This window comes from Micromys minutus (assembly GCF_963924665.1).
Source record: "Micromys minutus genome assembly, chromosome: 7".
NCBI classification, from domain to species: domain Eukaryota; kingdom Metazoa; phylum Chordata; class Mammalia; order Rodentia; family Muridae; genus Micromys; species Micromys minutus.
Genome location: NC_137976.1, coordinates 25,376,032 through 25,402,368, shown reverse-complemented (window position 1 = coordinate 25,402,368; position 26,337 = coordinate 25,376,032). Strand labels below are relative to the sequence as shown.

General features: G+C 38.2%; 1 pseudogene across 1 annotated transcript; it reads right to left on the bottom strand.

Annotated features, from left to right (window-relative positions):
- Positions 1-17,083: 17,083 nt before the first annotated feature.
- On the bottom strand, positions 17,084-18,162 carry LOC308422622 (spermine synthase-like; annotated as a pseudogene). The gene has a single exon. The product of its transcript is annotated as a spermine synthase-like (transcript).
- Positions 18,163-26,337: the final 8,175 nt, after the last annotated feature.

The following is a 26,337-nucleotide window of genomic DNA, read 5'->3' as shown; positions in this document are numbered from 1 at the left end:
TATTTACTTTGGTGCTAAATACTTGATATCAGCTCGGCGTTCTCTTTGTGGTGGTGTTTGTTTTCCCTAGAGTAGAAAACAATAGAAATTCCAACTGAGCAGTCAATTTTTTCAGCCATGCAACAAATAACTATTTCCTTTTTTTTCCCTTCAAGCCTGCTACATCTTCACCTTAGTTCATAATCGAACTGAACATTTCATTGAGAAAACAGAGGCAACTAGACGTAGTTGCCTTATTTTTGTAGTTCGGTGTTGGAAAGTGCTTAATGTCCCCTGTCTTAGCTCTTACTACAGAACAGCTGCCAGGGGCATAAAAATTCACCCTCTTGCATAGTTAAAGACAACTTTCTTTGTTTCAAATAACTCTGATTTCTGGGACCATTTATTTCTCCCACGTTCAGACTCTTCCTTTCAGCCCATCTCTATACAAAGTAGCGTTAGATGTACGATTTCAAAATGAAGAAAAGGAAAGGTGACAGGAGGAAGAGAAGATGGGAGGAAGAAAGGAAAGAAAAGGAAGATAAGCCACATGACCCTCTGTTTCTGTTCTCTTGGAAGAAAAAAAAATAGAACTTGTGCCCTACTCACCCCTCCTAGTTCTTCATATACTTTTGCCACACTCACTGATATTCTCTCCAGTAATATTTCAAAGACCCCACTGATGCAGCAGCATCCATTGGTACTCATGCTGAACACTTGCCTTCTGAAATACCAACACCTGGTTTCTTCCTGTTCTGCCCATGTCAGCTGTCATGTCTTTGAAGAGGCTTTTAAGACCTCCTTAGATGAGACCTTGTAGTGACTATTTTACACGTTATCATACCACAGAATGTAGTAGTTCAGAATAGCAACCGCCATGCATTTCCTTTGAGGGATTCAGAAAAATGTTGGTTGTACATTATAGACTGGAATTTTCCAGGCTCTTGTCCTCACCATAGCCATCAGTGTCCTTACCACAGCTAATGAATCACTTCCAAGATGGACAACTCATGAGGACATCTGCTGATTGACCTGTGCATCAGACTGTGTATGTTCGCCAAATGGAGAATAGTCTCCCCAGCAGCAAACAATATAAACTATCAAAGCAGAGACAGAGTTCAAGAGGCCGACTAATTGCTTATCGTGTTTTACCAAAGAGTTGTTAGGAATGGGAGAAGTACACAAAAGGAAGTGAATGTTGGGAGGAGAGGTAACCTTGGAACTTGCCCATCACCAGCCGCAGCCTCTCTGTATCTCATGTGTTTATCCTAATACTTAACATTTTGTGATATTTATTCCTCATATTTTATTTGTATCTTTGTTATTTCACTGTTTGTCATCTCACATAAATGTAACCCAAATTAACTCAAAAAAATGTTATACTCTATCAAGTACTAAGATAACATGTAGAATAAAACAGGCCTGTCTTCAAAGAGGATACAGTATGTATATTAGAAAGAATGATGAAAAAATAATAATAAAATCACAATATTAAAAATACTACTTTAAAAGATACTCTCCAGTCCTGGGAAAACATTGTGTTATTGGACAGAATATTAAGATAAGAAAGGCTTCTGGGAAGAGGTTATTCATTTTACAAAGTTCAGGGGCAAACAGCTAATTATTGTACCCTTTAAGCATGGAGCGCATATGGAGAAAGTGTTGAGAAATAAGGCTGGGTATAGCCTAGAAAAGATTCCAGAGGAGTTTGCATACGATGCCAGCAACATGACTGCCATGCTTAGATTGTAGGGGACAGAACAGAAGCGGCAGGCTTGGCACAAAGAATACCAGTGTAGAATGTTGTCTTAGCTAGGATTGTGCTAGGTGTTATAGCAGGTAATTTTAGAATTCACTGGTCCACGAAAATAGGAATTTTTTTCTTATATAATGTAAAATATGTGTTTATGGTTTGTTGAATTAGTTTTTTTAGACTAAACATGTCAAGATAAGGCTAAATATTAACTCTCTCTCTCTCTCTCTCTCTCTCTCTCTCTCTCTCTCTCTCTCTCTCTCTCTGTCTCCACCCACACCCACACACACACACACAAATAACACATACCTGTTTGTGTTTAGTGTATAAACGTGTGGTGTATAGACAGATGCACACTTATGTATGAGTACATGGAGGTTGGTTTTAGCAGATCATAGTTGAGTTTTATTTAAGCACCATGACCAAGAGCAGCCTGGGGAAAAGAGATTTTTTTATGGCTTACACTTTACAACAGTCCATCTTTGAGAGATGTCAGGGCAGGAACTCAATAGGGACCTAGAAGCTTGCACTGAACCCAAGACCAAAAAGTAACACTTCTTATGTCTTCTTTCATGGCTCACTCTGCTGCTTTTTATACAACCCCAAACAGGTTTCTTTGGGATGGCAGCACCTTCAGTGGGTTATACCTTTCCAAATCAATCACTAATCAAGAAAATGTCCCATAGGCATACCTACAGGCCAGTAGGATAGAAGTAGTTTCTTAATTCAAGTTTCCTTTCCTTAGATGACTCCAGTTTCTCTCGAGATAAAAACCTTACCAACAGAGATGTTTTCTTCCATTCAACATGCTTATTTGTGTTTCTTCGCTTTTGAGAGGAAATATCTCATTGAAACCGGGACTCAAATGACTGAGTTAACTGGGTAGCCTGTAAACTCCAGGAGATTCCTGTCTCTGCCTCCTAGTGCTAGAATTACAAGCACATGCTATATTTTCCCAGTTTTTATTCAGGAAATAGGGATCCAAATGAAGGTCTTCATGTTTGCCAGCAAGCACTTTACCCATTGAGCCAACTGCCCAGCTTGCTCCCTTGGGATTTGATTCATGTTTCATTTATTGCACATTAAGTTTGTTTAAAATTTTCTCCATTTTGAAAACCATTTTGGGGCAAGTCTGCTTCATTTAGCAGTGTGGCACAACAGAATCTTGATTGACAGTCATTCCAACTTTTGATGGGAAAGACTGGTGGAATAAGGAGGTACATTCTTAGATTCTCTTGCAGCTACAATTGGGTGAAATTTAGTTTTCCTATCAGCCATGCTAATATAACATGTAATTTGCAACTTAGTCAAATGGCAAATATAAAATACAAAATACATATTACTAATAAATCATTTTACTGATATGTTACTGGCAGAGGTGGCTGCTCTGAACCAACCAGTTACATAAATAGTCTCATTATTCAGGAATATTTCTAACTATAGTAGAGGGAATAACTTCTGAATTTGGGTGTTGTTTTAGGATCTAGCTATTACTGTCTTTTTAATACATTAAGAGTTCTTAAACCTTTTCTGCTTCCAAACTTTATAGTATATATGTATACACACACACACACACACACTCACATATATATATATATATATATATATATATATATATATATATATATATATATTTCTGTGTATATACACCATTTGTATGTAGAGCCCATTAAGACGAGAAAAGTGTGTGGGAGTCGAAAGAGCTCTAGTTATAGGCAATTTTGAACCATCCAAAATGAATATTGTTAAAAGAACTTGGGTTTCTTTGGAAGAGCACCAAGTGTTCATTAATGCTGACCCATTCCTTCAGGCCCCATTCAAAGAATTTGATGTAACTGAAGGCATGCAGCTATATAAAAATGTATAAAAGTTTACTGATCAAGAACCATAAAGAAAACTGTTTTAGACCAATTTTTGGTATACATATAATTTACTGTATGTTATAGGTGAAAGAAAATCAACATGCAACCGAGTTGGGTATGCTTGATTACTTATATATAAAGAGTTGATTTTTGACTGATTATTTGATACTGTAGCACACATAACATCTTCAGTAATTTTCAGAGTTGATTGATATTTTTATCTTAGAGCAGTCAATGCCAAGAGCACTATGTTAATCAAATACCTAGTGTCAAACAGGTAAATGTATAAATGTATAAGACTATTTTTGAAATTATTTAAAATTTTTCCTAATGCTCAAAGTTAAAAATCCACCGAGTAGTTTCTTTTCACCCCCTTGTTCACCTTATTTAATTATTTCTTTAATAAAACCTGTTAGTAACTCAAGAACAATTTCTTAAAATCAAGCATTCTAAAACATTACAGTCAAAAGTTATGATAGTATGCACTTACATGCTAAGGAATAAGCAGAAAAGTCTTCAGTGTCCCTGTTTTCCATAATTCAACCACAAAATGTTTGTAAGAACAGACAAATTTACATATGATAAGACATTGTAATTCAAAACATATACTCTTGGGGCATATGAGTTGAGATCCTTCAGACTGCACCATGGTGATATGTGCACTGTGAAAACACGGGTTGTGGAGAGCACACATATTGTATGCTGAGAACCCAGGGTAGAAGCAAGACAGAAAGTGTACTATAAATCAATGCTGCCAGACCTGTGTCAGAGTCGGTCCAAGTTTAATTTTCAATTGTGGTCATTGTGCATTTGGAAACCATTGACTGTTCCCAAAATTTGGAGTTCCTGCACTCAGTTCTGAGACCTCCTGTGGCATCCTAACTCACACATTAGGAACATGCCTAATAGCTCTCCTTCTGCCATCCTTAGCTAGAGTGGACTTTGTTGTCTGTGTCTTTAAACATAAATTAGTTAAAACAGCCAAAACAATACCCAGAAAGCATTGTATGTGTTAGTATTTGCACCTTATTAATAAATTGCTCTAGGTAAATATTTGCCTTAAGTTTAATAATAGTGTTAATAATAATAATAGACAAGAACTCTCATCTCCTTCATTCTTGTGTTGTGAAATTTTGAGATTTCCCGGAGCTCATTAAGTTTCGATTTTCTTCCCCATGGTAAAGTCAACATCAACATGGGAAGACAAGATTAACAAAGCAAATCCTTCTAGCTCTGCTGAACAGTTCCCATCAGGGCAGAGTGATCTCAAACCCTTTTCCCATTCTTCCTTCTTGTTGGTCTTTCTCTTCCTCACCTCAAGGTACTGAGTCTTTTATGCATTAATAGAATCTAAAGGAAAGTCACAGTAAAGTTTTGTTCTGAAATGTTGGAACTTCTAACCTCAGTGACTCCAAGCCATCACAGAATCTATATGGTCACTGAGGAATCAAAGTGGGGAGTGAGCATTTAAATTTTAGATGTTATGGCATTTTCAGGGAGTCAGATGGGAATGAAATGAAGCTACATATATGTTGAAGAATCTTCAGATTGATTGACTGTAGCTTCCTGAATGTGGACAGGATGTTACAGACCGAGAGACAAAGTCACATGGGGCTATCTATATCTTTAGTCCTTTTGTTAGGGAATCACTCCCAACCTTTGTAACTTACCTTTGTATTTACATCTTTGGAAGTACTGGGGAGTTTTTTATAACAGCATCATTGAGGAGATCCCTGCCTTCTGCTGACTTCTAAATCCAAAAGTGTTACATTGTCCCATGGTACATGAAACCCATAGAAGAGATTTGTCTCTGCCATAACCCAATATACCCACCAACATATTTGGTACATGCACTGACATGTGACTTTCTTTTGTTCTATGACAGTAAACATTTTTGTAACAGTAAATCACGTCATTGAGAGTGTCATGGATGTGTGCTCCTTGGCCATGCCCTCTCCTATTTAGCTTGGCATAAACTATCTCTTTTTCACTTTGGAGTGACAAAACACTGCTTGCATTGCAAGCCGTGAGTAGAGAGTAAAATGTAAGAAACAAAGTGGTACTATTTTTAAATCCAATTTTCAACTCCTACGTCTTTCTCTTTTCCCATTCGTTAACAAAGTACTCTAGAAATATCTGAGAAGTCCCACGTGCACGCGTGCCTGCAGGAGAGCAGGCTATGTGAAAGAGTTAAGCAGTAACACCTGGTGCACTGCTTCCCCGGAATGACTGTTTAATGTACCATGCAGAAAAGGACATGCCTCCTTGTTTCCGCCCAGTGGGATAGCTGTTTCTAGTTTGGGTTCCGTCTACCAAAGAGACCTTAAAACCCTGCTCCCGTAGCCACAGCATGCATGAGGAAGGCAGACAAAGACTTTCAGAGATGAAATGACAGAGAATAGTAGCATCACACAGCTCTAGCCAGCATTTGGTAGAGCATGAGAGAGGGGAGTAAAATCCCACACAGAATGCAATTGATAAAGACTCTGCACTTAAAGACTGCTTTGAAGCTGCACAGCATAAAACACTCGTGTAATGGGGGAGGGGGTAAAATGACTGGAGAGGCAGGGCTTTAATTCCTTTCACTGAGCAGAGTACCAGCTGCCTGCCTGTTTAGGCAGAGGTAAAAAAGCCATCTTTGAGCTGATCTTCTTTATTCCGCAGTCACACAGTTATGCAAATGTGGGGAATAAAGTCGCTCTTAACTGAAAAAGTCTCCAGTTAGACTTAGCCGGCTGAACCTAACTCTTAGTAACTAGAGCTCTAGAAATAGGTGCCCCGATTTGCATAAGGAAGCCTTGGTAAAAGAGGGGAGCAAAACCTCTGCAACTTTTCCCTTAGATTACAAATTAACAAGAGCCATTTAGTGGGAAGTGGCATCCCCGACTGAATTATGCTGACATTCAAGACTCCTAAGAGGACTTCAAGGGGGAACAAAGAAAGTTAATGAGTGAACTGGACTCAATGGTATTTATTAAAGAGGGAAGGCGACATTTACAGTTGCTTATGGCTACAGGAAAGGGACAAAGAGCGATGATCTTGAGTTCATTCACAGAGTGGCAGGACAGAGGACATAAAGATTGAATCATTTAATGCACTATCATTCCAAAACCAATAATAGTAACCCAAAAATCCTTCGGTATAGAAGATTTGTGGTTCACTCTTCTTCCTGGGTGCTGTTGGCCACTGACCCAAGAGGCTAAGCAGTCAGAGTCCAAGGATAGGGTTCCGGACACAGATTGGCAGACTTCCTGGATCAGCTTCAGAGAGGCAGCTCAGTTTCATGTGGGGCGAATCAATATATATATATATATATATATATTGGAGGAAGGAGGCAGAGATTTCCAGGGTGGGTGAATATCATTGCCTAGAAGACCTCATTTGCATGGAGAGGCATTTCAGGAATTCCAGGTGCTTGCTTGATAGGTTTTTATTGGGAGAAAGAAAACTGAACCTGTGGTCTCACCAAGGCTCTAAGACATTTTTCAGAGAGAGGGCACGGGGATTCAGGCTCCCCAGACAAGGTCAGAAAGGAGAAGCTTTGCTGGTAAAGAGAGGCTTACATTTGATGACAGCTCAGAGAAACTGTTGGGACACAATAGACTGTGACCTTAATTAGCAGGGTCCCCCCCCCCCACAAAGTCAATGATGAGGGAATGACTCACTGAATAAAATTACTTCAATGTAAGGGCAAGGGCCTGAGCTAAAATTCCTGGGACCAATGTTACGAATGCAACCATAGCAATGTGTATCTGTACTCCCAGAATTCCTGCTGGGAGATGAAAGGAAGAGACAAAGGAATCTCAAGAGCCAGCAACTGTGGCATAAACTACAAAAAACCAACAGATAGATCCTGCTTACAAAAAGCTGGGAGTGAGTACCTATACCCAGGCATGTCCTCTTAAGTCTACATCCACAGACACCATACACACAAAGCAAGTTTAAACAAATAAAGGAGAAAGAAAGATAAGATTCAGTCAACTAATTATGTTCCCCTGAGGCTCTCCACTTGTCTCTCAGAAGCAATACTGAGCTACAGTCGCCCCAGTTGAATCATACATGCTCAATGTCTGTGTACTCTAGTGTGTTCTGGTGTATAGACTCCTCAGGCTTATGTTGTAAAAATGCAATGGAAGAAGATACTACTGAAGAAGTAATAATCTAGAGTCTAGACCCAGAGGTAGTATTAAGGACATTTGCTATATTTCCATTATTTCATAATTTAATAACGTGATCAGAGGTTAAGACACATGCCATGATGCAGATATGATGATGACATAGCTCAGAATGGCTCTTTGAAACCGGATTTTTATGTAACCCCACTATATTGCCTGAGTGTGTGACCTTGATTTCTTTAAACAATGGGACTAGAAAATAATGTCACTCCTATAATGATGCTATGTTACATAAGACTTGGTCTTCACAAATTAGAGTTTCTCCTTCTAGTTAATGAAGGAAGGAGTCCAGGACTGAAGAAGTCTACATTGTAAGGAACTGAAGGTTACCACAGTGACAGTGAGTGCCCTCTTTGATCTGAAAGCATCCAGAAGCACAGCCAGAAAAGCCCATGTTGGATATACAGCTCTAGCACAATGAGTCTTCCATACAAGTTCAATTATCTCCCAAGTGAATTCTTTCCCCCTCATGTCTCAAAATGGAAGCACAGTCAAGCAGCTATCTTGACGTGGTCCCTTGAAATGCAGTTCAGAGACCCCAGTTAAGCCTTCTCCAGACACTTGACATATAGAAATGATAAAAATGTTAACATGAGGTATCACAGCTTTGATTTACAAAGAACTATTGTACATCTAAATAGATTGAAAAAAACTGAGATGATTCTCGATGAAATCCAAACATGTAGCTCAATAACATATGATGTGTTTAAGTATTCTGTAAACAGCACATCCAAAGATTTATTCATGCTTCCTTTAGTGGCAGAGAAAGCACAGCTCCGTATGTTATAAAGGACAGAATGAATGTCCATATAAAAGATAGCAGTATAGGCTCTGCTTAACTCATTTTCAGAAAAAAGAAGTAGTGAACCTTCAAAGCGTGATATGCCTAGATACCCATACCTTACTGAGTTGGGCATGATAGAAACTATTATGTGAATGATAATACGTGACTAATGTGAAATAATCATCTATTGCTGAGTATACGACGGGAGGTGGACTCTAGGGACTGTAAGTATTCTCTAAGACCTATGAGTAGTTTGCAGACAATATCCAGAAAAGTCAACATTGTAATAGAATTTCAAGGGGAAAAAATAGCCAGACATACCAGACACATAGTGTTATATGCAATATATGTGGCCAACTATATGTAGTTCCCTTTATATCATTTAAGTAATCTGCCACTGTCTGTTACAATAAGTTACTTTGCACTCCTGATCCCTGCAATTGCCATTCCATCTTATGAGGCCATCTAGAGGACTCCTTGGGAGCACAGTTGAGATTCATGTTACAATGAACGCCCTCATTCTTAGTTACTTCTGTGATTCGGCAAATCCCCAGCAAAACTGCTTCTTCTCTCCAGTCTGCTTTCCTTCCCACAAGTCTACACTTTAAAGAATAAGCAAAGCAGGGAACAGTAGAATGGGAATCAATTGGAGGGAGCCTGCACACTTTATCATTTGTCCCTATGAATGTAGGCAAGAACCTCACAGGATAAGGAAAACTAAGAACATAAAATGTGGAGACCTTGTAGAGTGTGAAGGGGAAATGAACAACTAAAGTTCATCCAAGTAGACTGTCTTTCCACTTTATTTCTGGTCTTTTTATATAGTTTTATAATCCGAGACTTTATGCAATGGCTAAGATCTTACCACTAACACGAATAGTCTTGTACCCATAGAAACAACATCAGGTATGAAGCAACACTCACATCAAATTATAGTAGTTCTGTCTGAATAGACTATAGATTGATGTGGGGAGAGTGGAAAAAGAGGGGTGTTACATTAACAGAAGCTGCAGTGCTAAAGGTGGAGGAATCAGAGGAAAGTCATGGAACTGAAGAGTGAACTGAATAGCTAACCTTCCTCCTTACCAAATGTTTGCCTTGTTGCCGGGTGTCCACCTAGCCTTTGACCTCTTAGGCTGACTTCCATAAAGAGATGTTGCATATCATTAGGGATACAGATTCTTTTATAGACATTCCCACTATCTCATCATGGTGAAGAAGATGTCTTTAGTTTCATTGCTTTTGGGTTGATTTTTTTTTAAGTTTTAGCAAGCTGGATCTTTGATAATATTTTTTTTCTGAATTTATTTTCTCCCAATGAAAGTATTGTCTTTCAAGGTGATTCGGTCCTATAGATTATGAGGCATTATTGGCTTAAATGTGCTTTATGGGCTTATCCTGGGAACCTGGACACCATTTGTAACATCTCTGTAGGAAAAATACAGTTCAAATTCTAAAATACAAGATGCAGAAAAGTTCATTGGTAAACCAGTAATGCAATTTTTTTCTTTGTCTTTTCCCTGTCCGTGAAAGAAGCAACCACGCTGGTATAAACTGCATTTTTAAACTACCTTCTTTTATCAGTTGGAATGCTTTTGTCTGTACACAACAGAAGACCCTGATAAATGCATATTAAACAATAAGGACATTTATTATGACATTCAAGAAGTCCAGAGAGAAGCAGATTTAAGAACTGTCTCGGCTGCTTAACAATGCCTTAAAGTACCTGAGCTCTGGCTAACCTTGGGCTTTGCCATACTTGAATGTCACAGGTCCCCATCATCTTCAGCCCCTCAACAGCAGCACCCGCATGCATAAAATCTTCATAACATCTAAACAGAAAGTGAATAGGAACTGAGGTGTTTTCTCCTCGAGCGTATTTCTTTTATAAGAAACAGACCTTTCCCAGAGGTCCTTGGCCAGAACTCAGTCAAATTTCAGACTCTGTAGGAATCCCTAATGACAGCAGAATGAAGTAGTACCTGAGACATTTCATGTTTAATTCCTCAGGCTAGGAGGGACTCATCTATGCAGAGCACACTTTCCCCAGACATGAACAAAATTAGGTTTCAATTAGGAAGCAAGAAGAGGAGAAGCGTGTTTGCTGAGATGTAACCAATAGCATATGTCACAATGTAATTTCACCCCCTTTTATTCCCCCTTGCTTGAGAGGTGTGCTCTTGCCCAGTAACATATGGCACTGGGAGACAATGATGAGACTCTAATGGGACTCAAAACGCATTAACTAAACACACGCCGCAGTACAAAGCTACAGTTGTGCTGCAAGTGTGATTCTGTGACATTATATTCCTGACTAGACAGGACAAATAGTGCAATGCCCGTTTAGATGGCGGACTGATTTATTGAGCTCAGAGACATAAGCTCAGAAAGCTCCCTGGTGCTAATGGTACTTACTTTTCATTGACCTATGTCCAATGAGCCAACAGATAGGCCATGTGGAATTCTCATACAAACAAGAATGTTAGTTAATGCACATTCGCTATATATTAGAATGGTAGAAGCTGTTCAAAAACTAGTGACGCAGAAACTATTTGTCCAGAGACTATTAACAATGGCTTCATCAAAGCAATATCCTCTGAACTAAAGCCAAGCATGACAAGGGGGGGGGGACCACAAAGGGAACCTTTTATTTCTCAATAATGTTCCCAGATATTATTTTCAAAAGAAATCATTATTCCTTTTGTATAGCTCATACTGTATCATAAAGTTGTGTAAAATTCGCCTAAAACCTAGAAAACATAACTCAAAACACCTTCTTTGTCTCAACAGAGTATAACAACCCTCCTGAAGACCCATTAAAGGAAACCTGTGTTCCAGAACCAATTCAACTGGAGTGAAGTAATCAGACATAGGCAGGGCTACAGCTAAGCTCAATTATCCATCTCTAAAACAAAGCCATGCCGTTTAAATGCATAGAACTAACAGCTGAACAGATTTCTAGACTGGGACTGGGGCAAAGGAGCAGTCAGGGAAGCACTTGCCAAGCAAGCATTAGTACTTAAGTCTGGAGCCTTAGCCCTCACATAAAGGCCAGGTAGATCAATACATGTCTGCAGTCTCTATACCGGGAAGGGGGATACAAGAAGATCCCTGGGTCTTGCTAGCCAGCCAGTCTGTTCAGACTGGCGAGCTGCAAATTCAATGAGATAGACTGTCTCAAAAAGTAAGATAGTTAAGATCCTTTGTCAACTTGACAAGGGAGAGTCACCCAGGAGACAAACCTCTGTGACCAGATTAGTTTAGCCTCAGGACATGCCTGTGAGGTGTTGTCTAGATTACATGTGGCTCAAAACAGTCCGAAGTGAGGTTAACTGAGAAGGAAGATATATTTGCTCTGAAGGCAGCATTATTCCATGAGCTGAATAGAAATGAGAAATCCAGCTGAGCACTAGGATCACGATTTTCTGCTTCCTGTCCATAGATGTCATGTTACCAACTGCCTCAAGCTTCTGTAGCCTCAACTTCTCTACACTGATGGACAGGATCCTGGAAGTGTAAGCCAGACAACCCCTATTGTCCCTTCCTTCCTTCCTTCCTTCCTTCCTTCCTTCCTTTCTTCTCTCCTTCCTTCCTTGGTTCCTTTCGTCCTCCTCCTGCCCCTCATTGTCATTGTCCTCCTCCTCCTCCTGCTCCACTTCCTCCTTTTCCCATTCATCTTCTCTTTTCTCTTCTCTTCTCTTCTCTTCTCTTCTCTTCTCTTCTCTTCTCTTCTCAAGACAGGGTCTCTAGCTGCTTCATACTCACTTTGTAGAACAGACTGCAATTAAACTCTCAGAGATCTGCCTGCTTCTGTTGGTGCCAACTTGCCTGACTCTTCTATTTTGTCTTTTTCTTCCTTCCTTCTTTCCTTTTTTTCTTTCTCTCTCTCTTTCATTTTGTCTTTCTTCCTATCTGTCTGTCTTTCTTGTACCCTGCTTCTCTTAAGTTTTGTGCTCAGAGGTTGCTTGTTATTGTTGTTAGTGGCTTTTGTTTTGTTCTTTTCAGCAATGACAAAGCATATTTGATCTCTACACAAAGTGGGCAAAACAACAATGCACAAATAAAGAAGATGGCATAGGGTGTGGTCTACAGAAGAAAGGACAGTCAGTCAGTAGCTACTCTCTGCTTGCAGCTTAGGAACAAGAATCCCGTCTAAGGTGTATTGTATCCCTGGTATCACTTCCCTTCCCCCTGATTGCAATGGAGTCATGTTAACTGCATGTTACTATGTCTTTCTTTGACTTAATCGATCTTCCTCTATGAAGTCACAGCAATGAACGCTATCACAATAGGATGTTTTCCCCAAACATTACTTAGAGTGGAAGAAAAACATTGGATGAAAGGCTATTTATATTCCATGGGATAGTACTCTGTTTCTAAAAAATGAAGAAAACAGTTACAAAAAGTATACAAGGTTTCATTTTGTTTTCTGCAAAGTCATAGGAAAAGAAGGCAATAAAGAGCAGAAAACAGATTAGCCTTGAACTGAAAAGAAACATTTTTAACTACATTTAAAGTTGACCTATTAATTTGACCTATTAATTTTCCTTGTCTTGTTAAAGTGAGTAAAGTAACCTTAAAATTAGAAATTAATAGTATTGGCCTACACAAGCTTATGTCACATCAGTTGAGACCCCTAATCACTGAATTCCTTAATGGAATAATATCACATTGCATTGACCTAAAAACTTAAATTATGACTAAAGAATCAAAATTTCTTAATAAGTATTCAGCTCTAGGCTTGGATCTGTTTGTGGAATCAAGGACTTGAAAAACTACAAGGCTTGTTTCAAGGAGTTTGTTCAAGGAGTTGAGGAGATGATTATTATTTTTGAACGACAGGGCACAGTGTAGATAGCATGCAAATGAAATGCTAAAGTCACATGCAACCTTAAATGTCTACAATGCATAAATTTTTAATATGTTATTTCTCATCTGCTTTCCTCTTATGACACTCTGTATGTGCTGTTTGTGTCTATTACCGTGGCAATTGATCTTTTTAATGTGGACAAAACACCAGGCCTAATGCAGTGCATATTTTCTCTAAAACTCATATTTGTGACAGGTCCTGCCTGTCATGCTAAAGCCCCATATAAAATTACACTAAAGCTCTCCTAAGATTTCTATTATCTGGAGAACATTCTGCTTGGTGCAATGTTGTTTAGAATTACTTCTAAGAGTAGACACTGGTAAAGTTGAAGCACTCATTGGGCTTTTCCGCCGGTCTAGAACTATGTTGAATGGCTTGTGCATACCAGAGGCTTACCGGGAAATAATAAAAGGTTTTCAATAACATGCAAAGCAAGAGTTGAAGCAAGATTTTGGCATTCTTTACTCACTAAATAAATTTATCTTCATTGTCTCAAATTGTTTTGTTTTATGTGAAACTTCACTTTCAAAATTATAGCTTCAATAAAAAATTAAATAAATATGCATGCTTACTTAGAGAATAGATAGAAGTAACTTATTATCCTACCAGAAGAAAAAGTAAACCAAGCCATTTAGAATTTGAGTTAACAGGTGGATTTCAATCCATATATTTCTAACATGACTTCATTTTTTTCTTTCATGAATTAAAGTTATCTAAAAGTAGGCATTACTGACTCAGTTTTATGACAGATGAAAACTTTAATATAAATCCTTAAAAAGCATTCTACAAAACAGAAATTGAAAATATTTTTAAAAAGAGTTTTTTTCCTCCCTAAACAGAAACTTATAGATACATAACCCAAATGCTGACTTAACCACTCCTTTATGCTGTTGATTGACTTAGGGATGTGGGAAAATTTTTGTTTCAGTTTTCTTAGTTATTAACCTTAGTGAATGATTGATTTTCTTTTTTGTTGTTTTGGTTTTGTTTGGTTTACTTATAACTACTTTGGAAATAATATTTTATTGTTTAGTAGTTGTTATGTTACCTATAAAAAGAAATTGGTGTTTTGGAAAAGTAGGCTAAATAAAATAGGGCAGCTTGTTTATGAACGAAAGTATTTTCATCCACTTATTCATAGTTCCTGGCTTTTGAGGAGATGTGTCTGACATCTGAAGTAGAGTTATTCACTATATAAATATACAACTTTCATATATATATATATATATATATATATATATATATATATATATATATATATATATATATATCCATGCTAAAAAAAATCATATGAGCCTATTTAAACAGTATGGGCCATCATTAAAATTGGGAATTCATCTCACTGACTCCAATCCCAAAGCATAGATTTGTATGACATTAGAGCTTTCCCCTGAGAAACTTTTGTACACAGTTTTATAGTTATAAAACTCCTTCTATCTCTGAGCCACTTATGCTAAGCATATGCTCAGTAGAATAAAGTTAATTTGTCCACGGTTCCACAGGCCTTAACAACTAAATTATAAAGAGATTACAATGGGCAGGGTGATGCATTAGCTAAATAAGGAAGCCGTTTTAAAATTCTGTACTTAAAGATAACAAAAGGAAATTTTTAAAGAAATGTTATTTTAAGGAATAGAGACTGATGTAAAGCTTTCCTGTGGTTTAAAAAAAGAAACTTGTGTGTCCTAATGCTGTTTAATTCGAGCTTTCTAACTGTTCTTGCAGGATTTCAGAGTTTCCAGAGAATGTTGAACTTCTGCTCACCAAAGTTTAATCATTGCTAATGAGATTTTCTTTTGGTGAAAGACCTTATTAACTAGCTTGTCCCTTGAACTCAAGATCTTCCTGTGCCACACAGCAAACTTGCTTAGTCATCTTTATATCAGAATATTTAATTGATTGATTTCTTATGAAACCCTGTATACCTGTCTCCCTATTTACAACGTACTGTTATTTCAGAAACATGAACTGGTATATCTATTCCTCAAGTACACTCTGAAATGGGATGGATGATAGGCAACACCAAAAGAAGTAAATGGCTTACAGAAATTAGCATCCTTTCCACTCACCAGGTGAGCCATACAGCTCCTAGGCTACAGAACCTCAGAGGGTCTCACCTGAGCTTCGACTGTTCTCAGCTGGACTCCTAGGTATGGGAGTAGTTCTATTCATTCCATGTGTGTTCATCTCTCTACTACCACATGGTCATCTCATGTTAGTTGCCAAAAACAAGTGTTGGACAGTACATGTAAAGCCATGCATGCATTCTTACTATGTATACCATAGGCTGATGTGGGTACAGTGGCCAAGTTTAACATAAACGCAATAGGAAAATACAGTCCACTTACCCCATAGGAAAGCAAATGTACAAAGGACCCTGTTGGAGAGCTGTGATGTACACTTCACAGCCAAGAAGAAATAGAGAATCAGTAATGCTTTGGATTTTCTCAATAGCTTATAATTGGCACTTACTATTTTTGATTTACAAGTGTATCTATATAACTTAAACAACTCTCACCTGATCATTATGATACAATGATCTACATATAACAATGGCTAAACCTTTAAAATATAGTTCAAACTTATATCCCTTTAAATTGCCAGTGTAGGTGAAGCAAACATTTAGCATTTACTTTCATGCTGACCTATGTGAGTTCTTGCACTGTATCTCCTAGAACAAGCAAATGAAGAGAATGCCATGTAAAATAGTAAGGACTTTAATGATCACATTATTTGAAAAAGACCTTTTATTCATGACAATTAGAAATACTATTTTCTAGCATGACTGCAGTGCAAGTCATAGCTAGTAAGAGAAATGTAACATTTTTCTGACATGTCAAGGAAAAATACTTCTCTAAGGTGGTTTAAATAATGCTCTACTGTAAACTTTGTTACATAACCTCCTGCTTTGTGATGATAGTGAATCTAACGTCAAGAAGAACTCAAGTATACTAAAATGTGAAGTCTATGAAAAACTCTTTCGGCATCGTTACCAGATCCCTCCTTGTGCTTTCCCTTCAGAGCTGACTTGGGGTTTCAATAATCAATCCACTTGATTCTTGACAATGCTGCCCAAGATGATAAGAAATAAAAGCCTGCTAAATTTGTTTTTAATGTGTATCTTTTTAGGTCTCCTTTGTCATTTTAATTATAGCACTGCTAATTACTCTTTTGAAACCTTTAAAAGCACCAGATTTTAATAACTAAGTCAATTTGGGGGTGAGAAGGGAGAAACACCATCAGGAACTTCTCTTCAGAACAAAACAATGATGTTCATTCCTCGACATGTTCAAATTAAAGACCTACTGAAACCAAAAATTCAAACCCCACACAGAGAGAAAAGACAGTAAAATCACATTCTAGGGTGTCAGTGCATTCTGCAGTCTTTGCTGGGCTAATTGTCCTTAGGCTGACTTTTAAAAAATTAACACCCAAACTCATCAGAATATACATTTTTTCCCATTGGCTCTTTTAAATTAAAAATAATAATTAAAAATGAAAACCACTTGAAGGAATTCATGGACTGAATTCCCGACTCATGGGATAGCTTATTCTGCATATGGAGGTTGGGGGAGTGGCTTACAGCACACGTCATTCAGGGGATGCTCATCTTTAAGTCTTAGCTTTCTTCCAAACAGTGTAAAATACCCACAATCCCAACTATGAAGGGACACAGTCATTCTCTTTTGAGAATTCCACAGGACAATACAGGAGCCCCAGTTGTTCTTCATAAAATGACAGGGCTGCAGTCAAGTTGACACAGTTTCCCTGTGTGAAATTCCATCCTGTTTCAGAACCTTCATCGACAGGTCTAGAATCAGTTTGAGAAACTTCCAGGTAGAATCTTCTTCTGGAGATGTAGAGATAGGGTCAGCTGTCAAATCATTAATCACATAATCAAACTCTCTCCCTTCTTTGGCATACCTCTTCAGTATTCGCATACTGTCTTCTATAAGAACCTGATTGCAGTCTCCTTTAAGATTGTCTGAGTCATCGCCACAAGTTCTCCGCATGATTGCTTACATCCATCAATTACCATTTGGTCAATCTACCATAGTGACCATCTTTGGTTTCAGTTTGACAATTTCACACAATATACCTCCATCTCTACCTCCCAGAATCAGTACATCTTTGCCAGTGTGTCGTCTTCTTTACCACGGCCCATGATGGCCCAGGCATATGCCAAGTCACTCTCTGCCAGATTAACATCGCCGCTGAGGATGAGATTATTCCCAACCTGTTTTGAGTGTAGAATTTTAATGTTCTGATAAGGCGAATCTTCATCATACATCACTTCATCTATGTCCTACTCAGCCAGGGCCCATCAGCAGTCGGCCAGTGTCTGTCAACAGCCCCTCCTCGAACTATGGGTGGTAATCGCTTCACCTGCCCAGTACCGTCTTGATTCAATTCTTTCATTTGTTTTGTTCTATTTTATTCAAAAGGCTCTGAGTTTCGTGTTTGCCTTGCACATCACTGTCATAACTCTGAAGACCCAGCAACACCAATCCATGTGGGTAAATTCTCAAATTGGCAAAGCTGCCATTCATTCTTGTTCCTGTAAGTTGCTAAATATCCATGGTTCTGCCAGGTGTGCACTGACTCTGCCTTCTGCTGCTCCTGAAAAATGGACTGAAGGTCTTTCAGAATGGCCTCCCTTCAGCTCTGGTGCCAAGCATGAAGTCGAGCGTGTTGTGCCTTGCTGCTGCCGTAGTGTGGCAAGGTCCTTCCTGTGCCATGGCTGGGGAGGCGACAGTGGGAGACTGAGGGACCGCGTGGCGTGTCAGGCTGCTGGCCTGTGGGGTTAATGTTTAATTCATGACTCTCGAAGCATTGATGAATAATATTTATTATCTCTAAGTCATAAATAGTACAAGGGCTAAAATGGAAAGTATATATATATATATATATATATATATATATATATATATATATATATATATATATATATATATATATATATATCACACACATATATATAATACAATAGTTTTCTACTTAGTGAAAGTTCTTAGTGAAACTGGGTATGATGCCACGTGCCTGTATTTCTTGCAAATTTAGGAGAGAGGCCAAGGCAGAAATAATACAACAAACTTGAGGAGTACCTGAGCTAAAATAGGGATACTAGGATAGCTGAGAATAAATTTAGCAAGACTGGACACAACTAAACAAAACAGTATATTCAATAATTCACAGTTTATCTACAAAATCAAACCAGTTTTTAGCCATTTATTTATCGCTCTACCTTTCCCTACTATTCTCTTAACCTCCAGCAAATTAGCCTTTTCATCCTGACAAGTGTACCTGGGTTTGCACAGCATTTAAAATATGTAGTTCCTTTGCAAGGCCCCTTATCTTCTGTTATTCATAACTCAAATAACCTTCCAGTACCCTCGCCCATCCTTAACTTAACTTTAATGCCTAAATACAATTTCCCTCACAAACATGTCTTGAAAATCTGAAATTATGTGTGTGCTGTCCCCTGTCATTGGCGTTTGAATATCCATTCCAGGTCAGGTTCTGTTCTGAAGGCCATTTTAGGCTTCCACTGTAGCCCAGGGGTAGAGTACTTACCAACTATGTATAAGGCATAGGGTCTAGTCTACATTAGCTCAAAATCAACTTGTCTTATACCTTTTTTTTTAACTCACCGAGATTCAAGAATATCTTACTCTTCTGTCAGTGTCTACCATATTATATTTATCACAGTAGAAAACACACAATACTAGAAAGGGTATTGTGGAAGAGAGTCTACTAATTTTTCTTCATTGGCCCATGAGTTCTCACAAAATTGCTATAAAATTCAACTTTAGATTTAAGCAAAAGCACCTGCATCACAGATATCCAATAAAATATAACAGGGTCATTAGAGGTAATTAGATCTATTTGAGCCAGAAAAAGACTGTGCTATTTGCCTTGAGGTATTTAAAAATCAAAGAAAGGACCTCATTTGTATGGGATGGTTTAAGTGTGGGTCTGCACAACACTGCTGACCTCCTCAATGACAACGACAGCTTTTTCTTAATAATTTTCAATGTTCCCACAGTAAATTATTGATTGATAAAAATGAATACTACCGTTTTATTTATATGATTAGAGATCTCTTTGTAAATTAACTATTTCCACTTATATAAAACAGCAAAGTTTCTAAAATTTTATATTTTCAGTGATTCTTTTCTCAATCTTTTGGTTTCTTTTTTTATCTTTCCTAAGTATAGGACCCTTTATGGCACTAATTGCTCAAAACCAGAGAGGAATCCATTATTTCTTATAGACACAGAATATTAATGCTAGAAGAGACTAGCAGTCAATGAGTGTTAAGTGCTAATTGTATGTAATACCAATAGAAGCCCACAAAAATCATTACAAAAACATCAACCTAGGAGGTTAAGACAAGGCTAGCAGGTACTAGGTGGTCTCCTGACCACCAACAGAATCCTGTATCTGCTTCATCTCTGAACTTCCTTAAGCTCCTGTTTTTCTAGGTCTCTGCAGTGCAACTTTATAATCACTTGGACATTTTCTCCTGTCAAAGAAAACCTTCACTCGGGGAAATTGCCTTCTATGATGTATGAGGTTTCATGACTTGTTAAAAGAGCCCTTCTCTCCATATGCAAAATCAAATTCTCTTCTCTGAAATCTATTCTGCTGTGATATCCTGTAATGTTTTAAATTTTCAAAGAATTATTGGGCATGTATAACTTTCTACAGGAATGGTTTTGATGGTAGTCCAAAGGAGGCTCAGAATGCATTTGAGGAGAATAAACATGTCCTTATATACAGAGAAAAAAGAGTGTGGTGATGGGGACACAATGCTCCCTAAAGACACAGTGAAGAAGGAGGTGAACTTCAGTTAAGAATATCAAAGACTATCTCAGTTCATGGGTGTCATGAAATTTGTGTATTTTAATGAATTCTAAAAATCAGCAAGTTCAGTCAAAGAAAAAAATGTGAGCATCATACAAGGACAAGAACTGACAATAAACAGGAGCAACAACTAGTGTCTCATACTGCAGGGCCTTTGTTTCCTTACATGGGGTGGTAAGGAGTAAGAGTAGGAACTTTGGGGTGACTCTTGGTCAAAATTAATTCTCTGTAAAGATACCTAAGCTTCATATTCTGAGAAATGAGACTCTTCCAGAGATGCAATGTCCAGATCAGAACTCTGCTTGGAAAGATAAAGCCAGAGAAATCCTATGGTCTGTTGAAGCATACAACCCACAATTCACAGGGAGCGTAGCATTATATCTCAGGAAACAATTCATGTGAGCTTGAATGAGCACAGGAAATGGACTAGAGATTACAGAATCCAGAGCATTGCAACACTAAGACAGCTTCGGGAGGAACTGCCTGATGTCAAGGAGAGTGGGGAATAAATATTGCTGGGTTTAGAAAAGAGAGAAGTGAGCTTGCAAGTGTGAATGGTGTTAGAGCAAAGCATTCAGTAACTGTGTTAGGATCTACAGGAAAACATGAAGCACAGCTAAGGAGAATAAGGTGAGTTCTTTAAAGTCCCTTGCGAGTAGGAAGGCTGAGGTAGTGTCAAGAGAAAGGTGATTGAAGGTTGGTTGACAACATCCCATTAGAATAAAAGGCACTGCATATCATTAGTTTGTGATAAAGTAAGCTTTTCAAAAGTCCCAAGGCCATTCCTGCATAAGTAACACCAGGAATCAAAATGGGATCAGTCAGTACTGGACTTGTATGAGGGTTGTTAAGCCTCTTGTCCATGGGCTGGGAAGCTGAAATGTTTCTCCTTGGCCCCCGCCCTTCTCTATTTAAGAGATTTGCTACCTTGAAGCTATTTTTACAGGAGAGATGTTTTCTGTTTTAGTAACAAGACAGATAACAAGAAAAGTTGAGAGAGAGAGAAAGAGAGAGAAAGAAAGAGTGTGAGAGAGAGAGAGACAGAGAGAGAGAGAGAGAGAGAGAGAATTCCATTTAGCATTCAGTCAAAGGGTAGATCTATAGGCTGGAGATGCAGGTCAGTGGTAGAGTACTCAATTAACATGCTTAATATACTAAACTCTACTGTCAGCACTACAAACACACCACACACAACATACACATGCAACACACAATGTACACACAATATATACAATATACACAACACACAAATACCACACACAACAGACACACAACATACACAACACACACACACACAATGTCAATTAAAACCCTATTAAAACTGTATTGAATTCCTTTCTACAAAAAAATCTTTTTCTAGAATAAAAGTTATGTGAATCCTTAAATGTCCCACCACAACAGCTTAACCTGAACAGTTGGTAGCAGGTAGGTTTGGATCCTGTGTCTTCACAGGTTCTCATACCTCATCAGAATTCCTGAAAAACTAGAGTGAGAACTGAAAGCTCTTGCAGACAGAATCTGTTGTTGACAGATGGGAGGAAACAGGAGGCCAGGCAGGGATTTTCCATATAGGCTTGTTAGAGTCCTGCATCAGTGGGCACTGATATGTCTATGGGTATGATTAATTTTGTCAAGAACATAGTCTAAACTTTGCAGAGGGGGAATTGAAATAGATGGAATCTAAGAATCATTCCCATAGTTAATTCACCGTGAGGTACTGAACTTGAGAACATTGTCATACTGTCAGTTCTTATAATATAACCTAATTAGGTCAGAGATTAAAAGCAAGAAAAAACAGTATACCACATTCACATTTGTTTTTAAATCTCATCCTTTATATTTTTTTCATTTTTTTAAAAAATTTTACTGTATATTCTCTGTATTTACATTTCAAGTGTTATCACCTTTCCCCCTACTACCATCCCCCTCCCCCTCCACTTGATTCCATAATGGTGCTCCCTCACCCCAACCACCATCTATATGTCAGTGACTTGGAATTACCCTATATTGGGAAAACTCACCTTCACTGGACAAAAGGCCTCTTCTCCAATTGATGCCAGACAATGTTGTCTTCTGCTATGGAACTGGAGCCATGGGTCTCTCCATGTGTGCTCGTTGGTTGATGTTTTAGTCCCTGGGAGCTGGGAGCTTTGGGGGATTTCCTTGGTTGATAATGTTGTTCTTCCCATGGGGTTGCAGATCTTTCTGATCCTTCAGTCCTTTTCTAGCTCCTGTATTGGGGTCTCCATGTTCAGTCGAATGGTTAGCTGCAAGCATCCTCCTCTGTACAGTATGGCTCTGGCAGAACCTCCAAGGAAGCATCCAGATCAGGTTCCTGCCAGTAAGCAACTCTTCGCATCAGCAATAGTGCTTGGGTTTAGTGGGTGCATATGGAGTGGATCCCCAGGTGAGGCAGTCTATGAATGATCTTTTCTCCCATCCCTGCTCCTCCATTTGTCTCTGTATTTCCTGCCATGAGTGTTTTGTTCTTCCTTCTAAGAACTGAGGCAACCACATTCTGGCCTTTCTTCTTGTTGAGCTTGATATGGTCTGTAAATCTCGGTTATTCAGAGCTTTTTGGGCTTCTACCATTTAACAGTGAGTACATAGCATGTGTGTTCTTTTGTGTTGGGTTTGCTAACTCAGGATGATTGCTTCTAGTTTCATCCATTTCCCTAAGAATTTCATAAAGTCATTGTTTATATTAGCTGAGTAGTACACCACTGTTTAAATATACCAAAATTTTGATATGCATTCCTTTATTGAAGGACATATGGGCTCTTGCCAGCTTCTGGCTATTATAAATAAGGCTGCTATGAATATGGTGGAGCATGTGTCCTTGTTACTTTTTGGAGCATCTTTATAGAGTATATGCCCAGGAGTGATATAGCTGAATCTTCAGGTAGTAGTATAGCCAACTTTCTTAGGAACCACCAGACTAATTCTCAAAGTAATTGTACCAGCTTGCAATCCTACCAACAATGAAGTAGTGTTCCTCTTTCTCCATATCCTTCCCAGCATCTGTTGTCACCTGAATTTTTGGTCTTAGCCATTCTGACAGGTGTGATGTAGAATCTCAGGGTTGTTTGGATTTGCATTTCCCTGGTGACTAGGGAAGTTGAGCATTTCTTTAGTTGCTTCTTAATCATTTGGTATTCCTCAGTTGAGATTTCTTTGTTTAGCTCTGTACCCCATTTTTATAGGATTATTTGATCTCTGGAGTGTAACTTATTTGGTTCTTTGTATATACTGGATATGAACCTTCTGTCAGATGCAGGATTGGTAAAAACTCTTTCCCAGTCTGTTGGCTACTGTTTTGTCTTCTAGACAGTGTCCTTAGCCTTAACAGAAACTTCGCAATTTCATAAGGTCCCATTTGTCGATTCTTGATCTTAGAGCATAAAACATTGGAGTTCTGTTTAGGAAATTTGCCCCTGTGCCTATGTGTTCTAAGCTGTTCTCCACTAATAGTTTCAGTGTACCTGGTTTTATGTAGAGATCTTTGATCCACTTGGACTTGAGCTTTGTACAAGGAGATAAGAATGCATTGATTTGCATTCTACTGCATGCTAACTGCTAACTGAAAGAACACCTTTTGTTGAAGATGCTGTCCTCTTTCCACTGAATGTTTTTAGCCCCTTTTTCAAAGGTCAAGTGACCATTTGAAAGGTGTGTGGGTTCATTTCTGGGCCTACGGTTCTGTTTCATTGATCTATCTGCCTGTCTCTGTACCAATCCCATGCATTTTTTTATCATGATTGATCTGTAATACAGCTTCAGGTCACAGATGGTGATTCCCCCATAAGTCCTTTTATTGTCGAGAATAGTTTTTGCTATCCTGTTTGTTGTTGGTGATGGTGTTGTTGTTCTAAATGAATTTGCAAGTTGCTCTTTCTAACTCTATGAAGAATTGAGTCGGAATTTTGAAGGGGATTGCATTAAATCTGTAGATTGCTTTTGGCAAGATGACCATTTTTACTATGTTGATGCTTCCAATCCATGAGCACGTAGATCTTTCCATCTTCCGATATCTTCCTTAATTTCCTTCTTCAGAGATTTGAAGTTCTTGACATACAGGTCTTTCAGTTGCTTAGTTAGGGTTATATCAAGTTATTTCATGTTGTTTGTGACTATTGTGAAGGGTGTCTTTTACCTAATTTCTTTCTCCACATGTTAGTCCTTTGAGTATAGGAAGGCTACTGATTTGTTTGAGTTAATTTTATATTCAGCCACTTTGCTGAACTTCTTTATCAGCTGTAAGAGTTCTCTGGTGGAATTAGTGGGGTCACATAAGTACACTATCATGTCATCTGCAAAAAGTGATGTTTTTATTTCTTCCTTTCCGATTTGTATCCATTTGAAATCCTTTTGCTGTCTAATTGCTCCAGCCACGACTTCCAGTAATATGTTGAATAGGTACAGGGAGAGTGGGCAGCCTTGTTGAGTCCCTGATTTTAGTGCGATTGCTTCAAGTTTCCCACCGTTAAGTTTGATGTTGGCTGTTGGTTTGCTGTGTATTGATTTTATTATATTTAGGTATGGACCTTGGATGCCTGTTCTTTCCAGGACTTTTAAAAAAAGAGATGTAGAATTTTGTGAAATGCTTTCACAGCATCTAGTGAGATATGACCATGTGATTCTCTTCTTTGAGTTTGTTTATATGGTGGATTGCACTGATGGATTTCCTTATATTAAATCATCCCTGCATCCCAGGGATGAAGCCGACTTGGTCATGGTGAATGATCTGTTCTTGGATTTGGTTTGCAAGGATTTTGTTGAGTATTTTTGCATCAATGTTCATAAGTGAGATTGGTCTGAAGTACTCTTTTCTTGTAGGGTCTTTGTGTGGTTTAGGAACGAGGGTTATTGTAGCCTCAAAAAATGAGTTAGGTAGCATTTCATCTGATTCTATCTTGTGGAATAGTTTGGAGAGTATTGGTGTTATGTCCGCAATAAATTCTGCACTGAACCAGTCTGGACCTGGGCTTTTTTTTTTTTTTTTTTTTTTTTTTTTTTTTTTTTTTTTTTTGGTTGGGAGGCCTTTGATGACTTCTTCTATTTCTTTAGGTGTTATGGGATTATTTAGATGGTTTAACTGGTCCTGGTTTAACTTTATGATCTTGTGTCTGTCTAGGAATTCATCCATTTCCTCCAGATTTCCCAACTTTGTGGAGTATAGGTTTTTGTAGTAGGATCTGATGATTTCTTGAATTTCCTCTATTTCAGTTGTTATGTCTCCACTTTCCTTTCTGATTTTATATACTCTCTTTTTGCCCTCTAGTTAGTCTGGCTGGGGGGTTTTCAATCTTGTTGATTTTCTCAAAGAACCAGCTCTTGGTTTTGTTGACTTTTTCGATGGTTCTTTTTGTTTCTATTTGGCCTATTTCTGCCCTACGTTTGATTATATCTTGCTCTCTACTCCTCTTGGGTGTATCTGCTTCCTTTTGTTCTAGAGCTTTTACCTGTGCTGTCAAGTTGCTGATGTATGCTCTCTCCAGTTTCTATTTGGAAGCACTCAGAGCTATGAGTTTCCCTCTCAGTACTGCTTTCATTGCATCCCATAGATTTAGGTAAGTTGTGTTCATGTTTTCATTGAATTTTAAAAAATCCTTAATTTCTTTCTTTATTTCTTCTTTGACCTTGCTATTTTTTAACAGAGCGTTGTTTAGTTTCCATGTGTATGTGGGATTTTGTTGTCTTTGTTGTTTTTGAAAACCAGATTTAGACCATGGTGATCTAAGAGGATACATGGGAGTATTTTAATCTTCTTATATTGATTGAGGCTCGTTCTGTGTCCAATTATGTGGTCAATTTTCGAGAAGGGCCATGGGGTGCTGAGAAGAAGGTGTATTCTTTTAATTTAGGATGATATGTTCTGTAGATATCTCTTAATTCCAGTTGGTTCATAGTCTCTGTAGTTTTACAGTGTCCTTGTTCAGTTTCTGTTTCCATAATCAGTTCCTTGGTGAGAGTGGGGTAGTAAAGTCTCCCACTATTATTGTGTGGGGTGAAATGTATTTTTTGAGCTTTATTCGGGTTTCTTTTAT